Genomic DNA, 16663 nt, shown 5'->3' with positions numbered 1-16663 from the left:
ATAAAAACGACTACCTCCGCTGCAACCAATTTGGAGTTTGCATATCTGATACAAATCTAACACTTTTTCTTTCTCCTACATCAGACATACTATTATGGGAGTTCATCTTGAGAAAGCTTGAAGGTGGGACTTTTTCTTCCAGTGAATTTGTGGTCCAAGGGCTCACTGGGTAAATAACAGTCGTTCTATTCTCAGCATTATTACGGACAATAACGGTGACGGGGTAGCCGCCGTTAGGGGATAAAGCGTTAATTTCAGACCTTATAACTTATAGACCGCCTGGGCGTCCCAAGGCACGCGCCGCAAAAGATGGCAACCTAGGGTTTCTAAGGGTGTCGAAATCTCCTGCGAAGAAAACGAGATTCCTCTATCGTTTCTAGATCCAGAAAATAACGATCCGTTTCAAAACCGTGGGAGGAGAAGCATAATGAGGAGGAGTTAGATCGGCTCAGTTCTCTCCTACACGTCAGGTTTGGATATTCTTTTTCCGTCAAGATGAGTTATTTTTTATGATTCTCTGCTAGATCTGTTTATTCCATCATATGTAACTATTTTTATGATTTGAAATATGAAATCAGTGCTATCTTTTTAACAAATTTTATTGGATACCGAAGTGGTGTAAGAACGGATGCCAAAAGTTCGACATCATGACTGTTGACTGTTATGGTTTACTACGCAAAATTTGGAGAGAAAAGGTGGCGAATGGGCTTTCTATCGTCTCTCTCCCAGCACCAGCATAACCCATGTATAATGATCAAAAGTTGATATTCATCCAGACTACCATTATGCCAATGCTTTTCGAAGATTAGGCTTGGTTTTGTAGAGTTTTTAATGAAATAAATAAGGCTTAATAATAACATCATTTCGTATGGTAGCTTTTGATGTAAATTTCTAATAGTTTCTTGGAAATAGCCAAACTGCTTCTTGCTGAAAGTAAAGAATTAACTCATATCAATTTACAAATTAAGAATCTATGTTGGTTTATAAATAATCTTGATCTTTTCACAAATCATTACAAATGGAAGAAGTTGATTGATTGTTATTGCTAATTGAATTATGAGACAAAATAATAATTTGATATTTGTGAATGCCTATTTTCTGAAGTGGTCCGTGGTTTGTACAGTTTTATTCTCTATGAACCTGCAGAAAGTAGTCAAAACTTAGACTAAGTTCTAGTTGCCTAGAAATTCTTTGGATAGGTCTATATGGATCAGATCATACAAAAAGACACCCAATTTGCAGTTCTAGTCGTCTAGGTTTCAATTAATTGATTTTGAGGAATCAATGGATTGGTATGTCCTCGACATCTATGTTTTGCGTTCTTATCACATTCTCATAAATTAGTTGCTGCTTTTGTACCTTCTAAAGCACGGGATTCCAAAACTACTGTAGAAGTCATGGATACTCGGAACCAATATTCTTATATCCATGGAAATTGAAAGTCATTTTAATTGAGCCCTTGTCATTAGCCTTTTGCTCTAACGCCTTCATGCACATGAAGTTCTTGCACTACTATGAAAATTCAATAACGGAGTTTTATCTTGTATTTATTGTCAAACATCCTTGTGGCATTTCAGTATTAGAAGGTGAAAAAATTGTTACATCTAGTGCTTATATTCATCTTAGGTCCCATTTGTGATGGGCAACATAAACTATATAAAGGATACTTAAGATTTTGTTGTATTTGTATAGCACTTTTAAAAAAACCTTAGTCATCCTTCTTACTTGCTTTTTTGATTCGTAATTTGACAGTTTGTAAATTTGCTCATTGTGTTAGTTTACCTGAAATTTGAGCGTAGTTCATAGGGAATATTGCTTCCTTTTTAGATTAATACATCATATGTACTAAAGTAGGCCCTTAAATAAGCATGGAAACATATAGATTTTTTTCTTATTCTTTCTAAAATTTTACATAGTTATTTCATAAGTTTAACTTATCTTTATCTAACTTTATGAATTCTACTTATCTTCATCCATACCATATACGAAATTGAAAATCTTGAAATCATGGAATGTTCTTTCTTGATTTAATCTATCATTTTTTTATACCAAGAAATCCTCCCACTTATCTTCATTGATTATCTCGCTCATTCTCTGTATGCTATCACATGCATATGCTGTCTTTACTCCTTTCCCTATCAAATTGGACCCCTCTCGCAAAGCTTCCAAATAGATGTGGACTCTATATCTTGCTTTACACAGATTAGATTCTTTGATTCAATTCCCAAGCTAATCGGACTCTCTCTCTCTCGGAGTTTCTTGTTTGACTTAAAATGTATGTGGTCTTCCAACCTCCTTTTCTTTCCCTCAAACATGCATTACAAACGTCTGATTGCTGGTATTTTTAAAATACTTGCATTAGAACCTGCATATGCACTTGCATAATATATATGCACTATGAGGTACTTTGACCTCTTGCATGGATTATTTTGGAGCGAAAATAGTTCATCTGCCGCTCTTGCCAAGTCCTAACTTGGTCATTTAAAGAGTTGTTTGATAATAAGTCTTGTATTCAAGCTTGAAGTTTTACATGCATGCAATTAATGCTGCACCTGCTATATTTTGTCCTGTTACGAACTCCAATTTATGAAATGCATGCATTGATGGATGATGATTATGACCAATGGTTATGACAAACTAATAATGTAATAACAACATTTGGATTGATTTAGGTTGGGTCTGTGGAAAGATAAATTTATATAAGGCACGCATTCATAGTAAATGATATGCAATTAGTGGATGCGGCAAACTAGATGCTCAAAGACCAAAATTTCTTTTTGTATAGATAATCATTTGATGTCTTAGATAAAACAAATAACTGAAATATATGCAATGTGCAGGATCAGCTAACATAGATTGAAAATATCACGATACTCATCCTATTTCCACTTTATTCAGTGGATATCAGATAGGGGTATGGTGTCAATTTGATGCCAAAATTTGTATTCATACTTATTATAAATGGACATATTTGTTCAATATGGATGTGGATATGAATGGGATGCTAGTCATATCCTTGTTTAAAGAAATCTAAATATGAAATGGTTATTAGTGAAGAAACTTCAAGGAATTAAAGAGCCTTATTCACTGCTTCATTAGCATTTTAGTGTTATATTAGCCTGTGATGAAAAGCTCTATGCAAATAAAATCTGGAGAAAAAAAATACACTCATGGAATCGATGTGGCCTTGAAGGTTAATACCATCTTCGTATGTAAGTTACTGACATGAGAAATCTATGTAATCAACTCAGCAACATTTAAGAAACAAACTCAGTAATCTTTATGAAAAGAAACTCGATGGTTTAAAACTGAACCAAGGCATGGTGTCATGGATGATTAGTAATGAATGTAAATCATGATGTGTAGCCGATTGCTGAAAAAGACAAAAGGTATTGTTTAAATAGTAGGGTTAAAATATAGAATGATGTGCAGTGCAAGACTTGTTTTGGGATTAATGCATGATAGTTGATTGCTTTTGCATGTCACGCCAAAACCGTGCCCACATCATTTGTGCATGTATCTCAAAGTCCTCACATCACATCTAGCTCCAGTGGAAACAATATTTGTACTGCGAATGGAGGTAAAAGAGTCAAATGAAGGTCTTGGAGCTTGCGCGTGGAACTTAGCTGCTAGAACTAGAAGTTGGTGCAAGCATGGGGAAGTGGACTTTTTGGGGCACATTGGTTATTGCTAAAAAAATCCTTTTGCAACTTTTAGACCAGAAAAGTACTTCCTAGAAAAATAAATTTTTGGTAATAGTACTTAGAAATGCTTCTATAAATAAAAAGCCAAAAAAGCATTGTAAAGTGAAGCTAGAAAATCTAGATTTTGGCGTTTTCTTTTGTAAGAAGAATGTTTTAAAAGGAAATAGGGGCACCAAACATTCCTCATTGACATTTTTAGTAAGGAATCGCTTAGGAATCTAGTGCACATTTGAGATTTTGAGAAAAATCTGAAGTGGATGATTTATCCTAGTACAAGATTTTGATTACTAAGGTAGTGCAGCTGGCAGAAGTTTGGAAGAGACAAGAATAAGATTTGGATTATCTCATTTTATTTTTAACTAGTATGTGGGAGGTGTGATGCATGTGTATGTGTTTTCTTAAAAAGTTATAAAGGTGATAAATAATTAATATTAGGACAAAAGTTTGAACCCTTGATTTAATGGTTCACAGCCGTATATTCTAAGCTATTGTAGCATGAGAGATGGATTGTTGGAGAACAGACAAGTTGGGAGGCACAAATATGCAAAAAGCTATTTTTGGAACAGAAAATTGGGGGTGCACGAATGGAGCCTCTAGAGAAGGGGCACCAAGGAGTTTTGTTTGAATAATAGAATAGGAGAATTTAATTTTTAAAGGTTTATATGTAGTCGGATATCCGGATTTAGATCTAGAAAAAAAACTCTTAAATCTGGATATATATTTGGATTGAGGTATATTCTGTGATCTATCTTACCTACTTTCAGCCCTAATTTAGGACAAAAAATGATGTACTACTAGTGACTAAGTAAGACAGTCTTATAATTTTTCTTTCGTACCATACACTATTTGTGGAACTTTAATATGCATTTTCTTTTGAGATGTATGCATTGTTAGGTTACTAGCACATTCATTCTAAGGTGAGATGCAAAAACAACCATTGCCTTTCAATAATGTTGATTACATAATTGCAGGATGTAATATCTTAAAATCCATAATTTTATTTAAACATGAGAGGGCAAACCTTGGCATAATGGTAAGGTGACTGCATTGCAACCGAGGTTTCATATATTTGAAATATGGAAACGACCTCTCAGGGCTTTGTACCTATGACCCTTCCTAAGCACTGTAGCTATAGAAGCCTCATGCACTGGGATGCCCTCTGCATTTTATTTAAACATGATGCAATACAATTCGGGTTTTGCAATCTGTGTAGGGATCAATCACACTTTAGAGAGATTAAATTTACATATGGGACAAGCCTTCATTGAGGGAAATTAGAGAAGAAGGATTTGAGCATTTATTATCTTCTGATGAAACCATTTTCAGTCTCTATTTTAGAACCCAAAACTAGTATAGAAATACTCCTTGGAGGCCAGGACTTGCTCATAACTTTGTGAGTAGTACTAGACATAGATAATAAATGAAAGAAGAGTAAACAATGGAGATGTCTGGTTGGCAAGGAGCTATGACCCTTTATCTTTCCCTTTTGTGTTCTTTTTTCTTTGTTTTGCCTTCTTTCCATCTCTCTTTTTTTTCTCCTCTTTTCCTTTTTTATCTATTAGGCACCTAAAATTTGTAGGCTTCTTAATTTAGTGCTAGTCTTCCCCTAGTTGACATGAATAAGTCGGGGGTTTCCTACAACTTAGAATAAACACTTAATCCACGAGGTGGCACCGTAAAATAGACCCAAGCCTTGTTATCGATCCATCAAACAACCTAAATTAATCCTTTCAAAACATAAAATGACCGTAAGAGGTCTGGATGAAATATTGACTCCCAAAGACAAAAGAACAAATGTAACAGAAATAGAAACCTCTAAAAGTAAAATTGCATCGATTGAAACTCAAACTAAGGATGAATTCATGAATAGAATGTACGAGTAGATTTCAGTGAAACTAAGGATGAATTCATGAGTGCAATGTACCAGTAGATTTTAGTGGATCATGAAAGCTAATGGGAAGACTAGATCAATGGCATTATTCTAGCTTGGGATCTATATGTTTATCAAGAAAGCATCCTCTGATAAGATCCGAAAAACTTAGTTTTGGTTTTGGTCCTGATTTGATTTATAGTTTCCACTTTGGCAGTTTTCATGGTTTGAGACTTTCAGATATGCTAACAGTAGATTTGGTTGGGAATTGTAAAAAATCCAAATCCTGTCAATTAAAATTATCAAAGCTGGAGTAAAGAAATCCAAATCCTGTGAACCAAAATTATCAAAGCTGCCTTGGTAGTGCAAAAATTGTCATTTGGCTGGAGTACGTACTAGCGTGATATTTGGTTGTTTGGTTGACAAATTCCAGCAATATTATTTTTATATGCCAGGATTGATGACCAACATGCCTATTTATTATGCATTTAATTGCAAGATATATGTCATGCTCATATATGTGCATGGTTGGTACTGTCTTTTATTTGAAAATTAGAAGTATGATCTGTTGGAGAAATATGTTATGCTTGTTTTACCGATTTCAACTTTTCTTATAAATAGTAGCCTGATGTAGTAGGAAGAAGTTTTTTGTACTACAGAATCTACAAATATCACCTTTTTGCCCAAGATTTTCTTCTAAAGGAGATTGAGTTGTCAGGGGAAAACTCTTGCTTGAGAGCCTTGATTTTTCATTATTATTTTTATATAGTTTGACCTTCCTTTTCTGTAAAATAACAATTACCGAGACGTGTCGTATAAAACTGATGTTTGGGCATTAATTGCCAGAAGGCATTGTGAACCATAACTTTCCCCTTTTTGCAGCAGCATACTAATGGGAAATGTTGTGGTTCATGGTGCTTCTAGGTTATTTCGCTTACATACTGCTATATATATTATATCGTATTGAATTTGTGCATGTTACTAAAAACTTGTTAATAATAGCGATCATTTAATTTAGGAAAATCGAGAACATTGAATCTCCAATTTTTTCCCTAAAATGGCTGGTAGTTACCACAATTGCTTTGTTTTCAAACAAAATGTCAGTTTTGTATGGCAAAGCATTATTGATAGACTATTATAAGTTTATTTATTACCTTAGTTCTCACACAATGCCACTGTGGAAAGCTTCTGGAAGAACCTTTTCATGTTATTATGCCATATTGATACTATGCAATATGTTATTAATTTCTTTTAGATAATGGAGTCTGATGGAGAGGTTTTTTAAAATCTTTGCTGTAGTTTTGGGTCTTCTTTCATGTCTTCTTCTGATGACTTATCTTTCTTTCGTTCTAACTATATTTCCTCTATTCTATTTTTAGGGTACACATTAAAACATTATGCACGAGGAATACTTGGAAGCTTGCGGTCTTGTTGCAAATGTCGATCAAAATTCTAGGGGCTAAAATATGGAGAGGTAGACCCCCAGATTTTATTGGTGGCACCCTTCAATTGGATGCATATTTAAAGCTCAGAGTCCGATCCCTATGCACCAATTTTTCAAGAAGCAAGGTTTGGCAATTAGCATAGAACTTATTTTCTTTCTACTATATCTTAAGAATTTGAAAAAGGATTTTATTGCTAGCTTTGCATGTTTGATGTCTAGTAGTCAAATTCATAAGCCATGGATAAGAATCCACCGGAATAAAGTGGGTTACTATTTGATGTTTATAATTTAAAAATTGTTATAATACATACATACATCTATATATATATATACCTACATCTATATATATATATACACACACACATACATCTATACATCTATATATATATATATACATACATCTATACATCTATATATATATATATATATACATACATCTATATATATATATGCACATCTATATATATATATATATTCATACATATGTATCTAAGTTAGGTTTCTAATTTTTGGGTTTGGGTTCTAAATTCAATACCAAGCCAGTAAGGCTTTAATTATGATTTTGAGACCTAAACCCAATCCAATATTGGTGCATTTTTTAAGACCCAAATCCTATATCTCATGTTGGTTTCGGATCAAGTTAGCATGTTCTTGGTCTCCATCAACACTCTTACTCATATTCTTTTGGTCCAATTTATTTTTTGTTGTGTCAAAGTTCATTTGTTTCATGTAATGATATGTTTCAATAATTTCAAGAATAATTAGAATTTGATCATGCCCATAAATTACCCTTCTGAAAATATGATATATTTAAACCTATTTTGAGGAGGTAATTTATTTCTTTTCTTCTCTGCCATACATAAAGCGTGTATGAACCATGCCTTTTCTTAATGGATGGAGAACATTTTAATATGCTAATACATCAGTTACTCTTAATGCCCATTTTGTGGCATTAAATGCATTTTCATCCAAATCTGTTGATGAATGAATTCTTATGATTGTTGTGTCTGCTATCGTAATAGAAGTCCCTTTTCTAACAGAATTTGCAGATTGTCAAGCATTCCAAAGTCTTGGCTGTGCCCCTTTTATGTCATGTAAAGGAGGGATTTAGGAAGAGGTCAATGGGACATGATCACAGACCCAGTTATTGTTGGGAAGGTTTCTGGAGTCGTTCTGTTGTGCAGATGCTTACTTGATGCATCCAACTTGTCAAAGCGCATGAGACTAATGTTTGTGGTGTGCATTGCAGGTTGGTCATGATCATTTTGTGTATGAAATTATTCTAGCCTTGAAGTCCCTAAAATATGTAATCAAGTCGCTTGAGCCTTTTTTTTTTATATACATCCATGCTTGACAGTCATATTAAAGCACTTAAAGCTTTCACTGAGGTCCTATTTGCCATTGATTTTATTTCTTGTCTTTTATTTTCTATTTTTAAAAGTCACTTTCATTATTTCTGAAAAAAATAAAATTCATGTCTTTAAAACCACCGTCATCAACACCCTCTCTATAATGAACTGCCACTGTCGCTGCTACACCTTACCTGTCTTCACCGCCATCTCTGCCACATCACAGCACCTCCACCACCACTATTATCTCTGTCATAATCACTACTATCAACATCTGCACCACACCATCGGTGACATGGTTGTCACCTACCACACATTGGTGCCCTTACCACCACCTTTGTTGCTGCCAATGCCACCATCACTGCTTCGTCTCTATCATAACAACACCACCATAATCGCCGCCTCCACTTCACATCCATTATACCAACCACCAACACCATCGCTACCTTTAAAATATAATTAATTATATCAAACATATTTATATTTTTAAAATTTGGCAAAATAAAAGAAACATAATATTTATTTTTCTATTCTTGAATATTGAAAAGGAAAGTGATGCCAAATGGCACCTAAGTTTTTCTCTTTTTTTAAAAAATATGAATTTGATAACAATACATATTTTATTGGCCATTTTCATATATTACAGGTGTGAAGAATTTGTTGAGTTTATATTTGGTCCGTACTCTTTTATATTGTTTATCAGATGCATTTTTGTTATTATCAAGTATAAATACAACTATATGAATTGGAATTGTGTTTTATATGACTTATGCAGTTATCAGCATGTATCTTAGTGCTTGTGTGGCAAGGAATACCACATCGGATGCTTAAAAGTACAGCATGGATGATTCAAAGGTGACCACATTTACGTTCTATTCCCTCTTTACAATGTTCAGTTCATCAAAATCATGGAAAATTATATAATACAGTCAGTTCCTACCACCACGGAATTGCTAAAATGTAACTAGTTCTTTAGCACTAATTGTGATAGTAAGCTGTACTGCTTTAAAAGAGTACATCCTTATCTAGCAGAGTTTCTTTCTCATCTAGTTTTAGATGTTATAAAGAATAAGACCGAAGGAAAATGTTCGTACATGGATGCAAATGCTAAATAAGATGGAAAGGTGTACCGAGTGAAACTTCTTCTGCTGGTACTGCATTAATACTTTCCACAGTAGACTCTGATTTTCATTAAGTGCTTATTGGTTTAAGGAACCATAATTGATCAACAGTTGCAATTTTTTGCTGCATTTGTTTATTAGAATAGAAGTACATAATGTTTTTATGGGCCTAACTATTTAATTGCTATTACTCTGGACCTGAATTTCATAGTAGAATATATTAGGAGTCACCAAATTGAATTGTTATCATATCATAAATGTAGTAGGAAAATTAGTCCTGGGAAAGTAACAAGCATCCAATAAAAAAATTATATCTAGATATCTTGAGTGAGATGACCTGTATTGACCTATATGTAAAAAATATATTCACTAGATTTTGCTGTGTATTTGTTGATTGACATAAGCTCGATTTAGGTCTTATGCGTCCATTTTGGTGCCATCATTCGGGTACTCGAATACTCACTTTCCATCCTTGACTGATATGGAAGTCAGATTGGTTGCTCTTCTTCATTGGGATGGGTAATAGTAACATATACAGATTAAAATGTTAGTCTTGTGCTTCTACTTTATGTGATTTACATTTCTAAATTTTTTAGGTTCAGTCTACTGTGTTTGAATGGTTACTAGCTTATTGGTAGACTTTTATAGAAGTGCTCTGATCAGTTATTGGCCTAAAGGACTTTGTATGGTTTACTTGCATTTATAAACCATTTTTAGAAGCATTATGAACGAAACTGGGGTCCGACCGCGGCCTCCGCCACCCGCACCAGCGCTGGCCTCTGCGGCCCTCCCTCCCTTCTCCATCTTCTCTTTTTCCTCTCTCGTTCTCCCTCTCCCCCGTCTCCTCCATTGTATCGGTACGGGCCCGACGCGGGCCCATACCAACTTGTCCCGCTAGGCAACCGGTTATGGTGCCCGATACTGGTCCCGCCGATGCTGATTTGTACATTTACTTCTTTCAATGCATGCTACCACTGGAAGCTTTTAAAAGTAGTTCACTAAGGATATCCTCGGGTTTATCCAAGCATCTTATGTTACTCTTCTTTGTATCACTGCTTAGTATTATAAGTATCATTCTGCCTGAATAAAAATAATAAAAGGTTACCTAAAATCTATGATGTATTTGAGAGGGAGAGTTCTGAATCGGCTTTAATATCACGCTTTGATGATACACTTCTACCAGACAGTAATAGTCTTAATTTTTCTCTCTTGTTTATGCTTGGGATTTATGTAGAGGAGTCGTTTAAGATTATGCATATTTAGCTTTTTTCTTTATTTGTGACTAAAATTATTGCTACTGATTTTTCAGGTTTCAAATTATAAAAGTATGTAGTGGAATATCATTGAAAATTCGAAAGATGCGAAGGCAATCTTATTGCTGGCTCTTCATCAAACAACAGCAGTTCAGAGATCAAGCATTCCATCCCCACTAATCTCCATATGAAAAGTTATAATCTAGTCAAGCATTTTGCGGGCAGATCAATACTCAAATAGGTGTTCTATTCTTCATACCAATGATCGGCTCCACCTGATCATTGGTTTTGCTCCCGGCCAAATTCACCTGATATGACCAGGTTGTTGTTGGTCCACTCTAACAGAAGACCTTCAATGGTCATTGCTGGAATGAGCGTCAAGTATCTTCTTGAATCAAGCATGAAAGAAAATGCACTCCAACTGAAATGAGAACTGACATCATTTGCCGAGAGAGAGCTACAATTAACTTTTCCACAGAATTCTCTTTAGGTAACTTTAGATAATCCTGCTGTGTAACATGTTAGCTGCTGACTGTGCTCTTGGTTCAGCGTTAATGTTTGTTTCTTGTTGCACAAAGCGAAGAACATAAACAACGATACTTCTCCACGTAATGGTGAATTGGTATTTTTTTTCCTGTACTTCTCTGATGTAATGTTGTGCAAAGCAAAATGTATATAGTTTTTTCCTAAAATTAGCAGCTCGTCATTTAATCCATGTTTCCTATTTGTTTAGACAGATTGGTAGAGATAGAGAGAGGAAGCCACATTCTTCATAGAGCAATTTAATCACAAACTGCACCTTCTTAGTAAAGAAATTCTTTCTCTTTATATCTTCCGCAACATAGGAAGGTAGATAGAGGGCAGCCACATTCTTCGTAGAGCAACTTAATCCCTTCTTCAAAGAAATTGTGCGCTCTCTACATCTTCAGCATGACAGTTGCAGTACTGCAACTTCTTCCTTTGTCCTCTATTTCGCCTAAAATTTTGGTGCTCTAGAAGAATTCCAACAAGATCCAATAGACCTTGACTGGCGTCCGAAAAACCCAAAAGCTTCTGACAATTGAGGGCCTGAAATGAAAATATGACAAGTCTCAACCTGTGAGTCACAAAACGTACAGGAAGGATTGCTAATTCATTTCAATTTCTCTGTAGAAGAATTTTTCTGGTTGGAATATTGTCTTTGGATTGCTAACCTACAAAGGCCCTCATTTTCAATGGAGTGCTACATTTTTAATCCTGCACAAGAATGAAACTCGTACTTCCTCAACAGTCAATCTATAATAATTTAGGATTTCACCAGAAGGTATTTTTTGGATTTTTTAGTTTTGTATAAGTATCCAAGATCTTTCCGTTGAATAATCGATGTGGACTAAACACACGCTCGCATGGGTCCTCACATATTTCTCCTATTTAAGACCTGATATCCTCGTCAAGCTAAAGGTCTAGACCCATTTAAATCGAATCACAAAACACCACAATCGGCATGTGGTCAACCTCAATGAAATCATGCTGCAGTGTCCTCTAGTTCACATGGGCCATGGGCTGGATCCGTTCTGATATCATTTGTAATAATTCAGGACCTTACCTAAAATGGATAGTCGAAAGGTATATTTTGGGTCCTTAGTTCTCTATAAATATCCAAAATTTTTCTAACGAATAACCAATGTGGGACTAAATATGCTAGGTCCTCACACAATTACTAGAGTTGAGTGTACTAAATATCGTATCCAAGTTGCTGGTATTTTTAACTAAACAGATAATCTCATCCTTCTGGTACTTAAGCCAACGAAACAACTTCTGCCTCCTCTCCATAAAGAAATGCAGGCGGGCCAAAAGGTAACAATCTCGGGCACAAAAAGCTATATTTTTCTTTTTCTTTTTTCTTATTTAGGGCTGTAACTTCACTGATAGCTATAATATCACCTGAAAATATTACTAACTTTGTTCCTAACACCTCGAGTTGGGAAACAAAATTTAAAGTATATTTGTACAAAAATTGTTTCACTTTCTATTCTTGTAAATCAGCTTCCTTTTGGGAGTTCAGATGATGAGGGGCTTCATCTGAACGAGCACAAACTCCATGTATAATTAAATAGTTGCTCCTAGTTCTTCAAGATTATGATTAGTGTACCCAGCTCATAGACAGCTGGAGAACTGCAAGATGAAGCTCCCTGATCTCCTTATTAGGTGTAGATGTGTCTAAGAAAATATCGGAGCAGCTTTAAGACAAGTTGAACAAGATCAAGAGTATTATAAGAGGCCTTTGAGTCTCTCATCTATTTTACCTTCATAGAATTGTGGTTGACATAAGATCTATCATTGGTCTCAGCCACTTGGCCAAAAATTCTACGTAATTAGATTAAACTATTTTGGTTGATTGCCAATCATTATTACTGCATACTTTATTCAAAATCCCACTTTTGGACTAATCTTGGGCGCCCCCATTCAAGTCCTCCAAGAATGCAAGTACGAAAAATTTCATCTATATGGCTTGAGGATCCTTAATAGAAACAATGACTGATTGTCCAAGCCAAACAAACTTTTTCCAATGAAAATCAACACAAGGTTGCCCTCGGCGTATAAATCTAACATCCTAAGGAGAGCATTGTCGTACCCCCTAGGATGGTTACCCTCTAGCCCTTGGAACAAGGGCAGGCTATATGATAGGGTGATAGGTTTGCTGCTTCCCATCCTTTTCCACTAGAAAAACGATCGACTCTTATAGTTGGAATCTATATCGGGATGATTCCACTAATATTTTTCCAGATGGCTATCCGTGGTTCAGGGTGGCTAAAGCCTAACTTGGGCTTGAATGTCAATTTAATATTGACCCAAATATCAATGATTGCATGTTTAGTCTGATCATCTAGTCATGGCATCAATTTGCAAAGTAATCTCTCCTTCACCTCGGCCTTTGGATCCTGAGGACTTACGAGGGTAGTATTCAGCCTTGCCCTTCTAGTGGCCATGAAATTTTGAAGGTCAGGCTTCTCAGGATCTTAACACTTCCATAGTATAGAGATATATGGATTGATTTATAGAGGTGTGATCAGCCAAGTTCCTCATGGGATATGCTAAAGCATGTTATGGTGCTTGTTACTTGCTCGAAATCAAGGAGACAAGCCTCTAGACTTACTTCACCATCAATGCTAAGGCTTGCCTCATGTTGCTCCACCAATGGCCTTGGAAATAGAGGCCACTAGCATGTAAAGCTTCTACTAAATCCTACTAGCTCTCATCCTTATAGAACTTGAATGCAAGACTACATTTTGCTAAAGATTGGATGGTCAGATAAATCAATTTCGACTGAGGGAACATGACCTTCAAAATTAGGATCCCAAGGAGCAGAGCTAGTCAAATTGCTATGAAATTCAATTTCTTTGTTGAGCTTAAGGGCCTTGTCAAGTTGGCCTAGCATGGAGAATCTAAGGTTCTTTCAACTGGTATGGCAAGTGGACATTTTGGCATTCATGGCGACTGAGCATCTATTTCTCCTTCGAGTGGCATCTCAGTAGGTACTTGTACATTCCCACTAGTTGTCCTAGAAAAGACATGTTGGCTAATCCTTTTTGTCAGGTGGAAGGAAGCACGAGCACTCTAATCTGGGTCCTGCAAATTGTGCAGGCATGCTACTAGTGTTTAAAACAAGAAAGAAGTAAGGGTGGTAATATGTATCCTATCGCCTTGAGCTTTAAGAACTTTCACTACCAAGGTACCACCTTCTTGAAAGAGGAGGATGTAGCTAGGTTACGACGATAGACTAAGAACCACAACCTATCGGATAAACTAATATAAAGCAAGGTAAATAACACTAGTAATAAAGGTAAATGTGAAGCAAATAATGATAAATGATTGGCGTTTTGATTAGCTTAAAAGGGTTCTTTTGCAAGAATTATATTCAAGTATTTAATACACTACGTTAGATAACCATTCACTCCTTCTGCTGACAACTATCAAAACTCGATCCCCACTTCTTTTTTATGGTTTTAGTATGTTTTCCAGCGAAGCAACCCAAGAGAGGGGCGCGAATTAGAACTTCCAAAAATTTTTACAGATTATGTGCAACAAAAAATTAGCTTTCAACAATATAAATATACAAAGACAAGAATAAAATGCACAAGACAAACAATTAGGGCACCACAAACATAAGGAGTTTATAGTGGTTCGGTGCCAAACCCAACACCTGCATCCACTCCACAAGATTTCTTCTTGAGAATTTCAATCCACTAATCGTCCACAAATGATTACAAACGTTGGATGTCACCAACTAAGAACCCTGCCCTAGTCACTCATTTTTCTAGGTGTAAGCAAGATCAATGCACTTTGTTTCAAGATTTGGATCAACCTTTCCTCAAGTTTCAATATACCTAAAACTTGTCATCCACAAATACAAAGAGATGAAATAAAAAAAAACAAGTATGATAAATACTCCTTAATAAATAGAAGTAAAACCAATAAAATCTTTTTTGATTTGCTGGGAGAAGCTCTCTTTTCTATGCACTTCAGATGCAAATCTTTAATCAATACTCTTAAAGTGGTGGTTATGCTTGTATTGAATGCTCTTCAATATATGAGGCCCTTTTTATTTCAATATGTTTAATCCCTTCACTTTTCTTTTAATTTTGTAAGCTCTTGTATAAAGTAAAGATAATGAAGAGTATATTCTAGCTGTTGAAGATCGTTGGAGAGTGGTTGGAATATATTTAACATGATTTGTTCGTGCTAAAAACTAGCTAAAGATCTGGCAGAATAGAAGGATCGACCCCAAGGCCAACTTTTGAAGCTATCTCAATAGAGAGGCCGACTCTTCAGTCGACTCCTAAAGGAACCACAAAAAAATAGCTTTTAATCTCTCGCCTATGGCACATCACAGGTCAACTACTCGTAGCCTATGTCAAACAACTCTCAAATGCCAATCAACTCCTAGAGTCAACCCACTGGGGGTCGACTCCTAGCAATTGGTGTCAACTTTTGATGCTCCAAAAGATTTAAATCCTCTATTTTGACATGTAGGCATTCAAGGATCTACTCTTGGTAAACTAGAGTTGGCTCCTATGCTACAGAATCCTCCGAACAACTTTGAACTTCTCTCCAACCTTGAGATTTTGATCTTTTGAACTGCTCCATGCTTCTCCAAGTGTTCAAACTTCTAAAAGTTTTGTGAAAAATAAATTAAACTACTCCAAAATATATAAGCATCAGTAACATTCTCAATTATTTTTTAATCATCAAAATTATTTTTTTAGGTCAATACAATAACTGGACCCAACTGCTCCCCACTTATATGTTCTAGTAACTATCCATAGTCTGTACTGTATCTTGATCCCTCTGGTAGCTTGATGGGCAAATTTTCGCAGGTCAGTATACCTGATTAACATCAATCTTGATATAATTAGTCCTTGTTCAGTTTGTGTCCTTAACAGCTATATGACCCATCCTAATCGACGTTTCTTCCATTCAACTTACAAGTTTCATGCAATATAATTATGTTGAGCTATTCCTCAGCTTACTCAATCTATTCCTTGGATGAAATTGTGTCAATGTTTTAGCTTTCGAGGTAATAGCTCACTCATCTATCAACTCTCAGTGTTTGGTTCAATAGCCTTCAGTTTTGCTTTATCCATGTGTTGCCACATGGCCACATACTCATTCATCCTTGGATGTCGTTATTAGTTAGGATGTAATATAAACACTAAAAAACCTATGATGAGCAAAATCTTTTTAGAAGGCAAAGAATGCACTAGCCGTTAGCAAACCTTTCATTAAGCCTACAACTGGCCATAATTATGAGGCTCTTGCCAAATAAAAACAAGTGATTACAATGTCACTGCGTAAGAAAGGAAAAGTATGAGGAGGTTTGGAAAATTATAAAATCATATCAAATGCATTTTGATCTTCATGCCATAAAACATAAGTTAAATC

At 35.5% G+C, this 16663-nt stretch overlaps 1 long non-coding RNA gene across 1 annotated transcript; it reads left to right on the top strand.

Annotated features, from left to right (window-relative positions):
• Positions 1-286: 286 nt before the first annotated feature.
• Positions 287-10824, top strand: LOC120107148. Its single transcript, XR_005509076.1, has 5 exons — positions 287-470; positions 6954-7143; positions 8059-8267; positions 9143-9222; positions 10798-10824. It is a non-coding gene; the product is annotated as an uncharacterized LOC120107148 (long non-coding RNA).
• Positions 10825-16663: the final 5839 nt, after the last annotated feature.

This window comes from Phoenix dactylifera, unplaced genomic scaffold (genome assembly GCF_009389715.1).
Source record: "Phoenix dactylifera cultivar Barhee BC4 unplaced genomic scaffold, palm_55x_up_171113_PBpolish2nd_filt_p 000776F, whole genome shotgun sequence".
Classification (NCBI taxonomy): Eukaryota; Viridiplantae; Streptophyta; class Magnoliopsida; order Arecales; family Arecaceae; genus Phoenix; species Phoenix dactylifera.
This window is presented reverse-complemented; position numbering and strand designations above follow the sequence as displayed.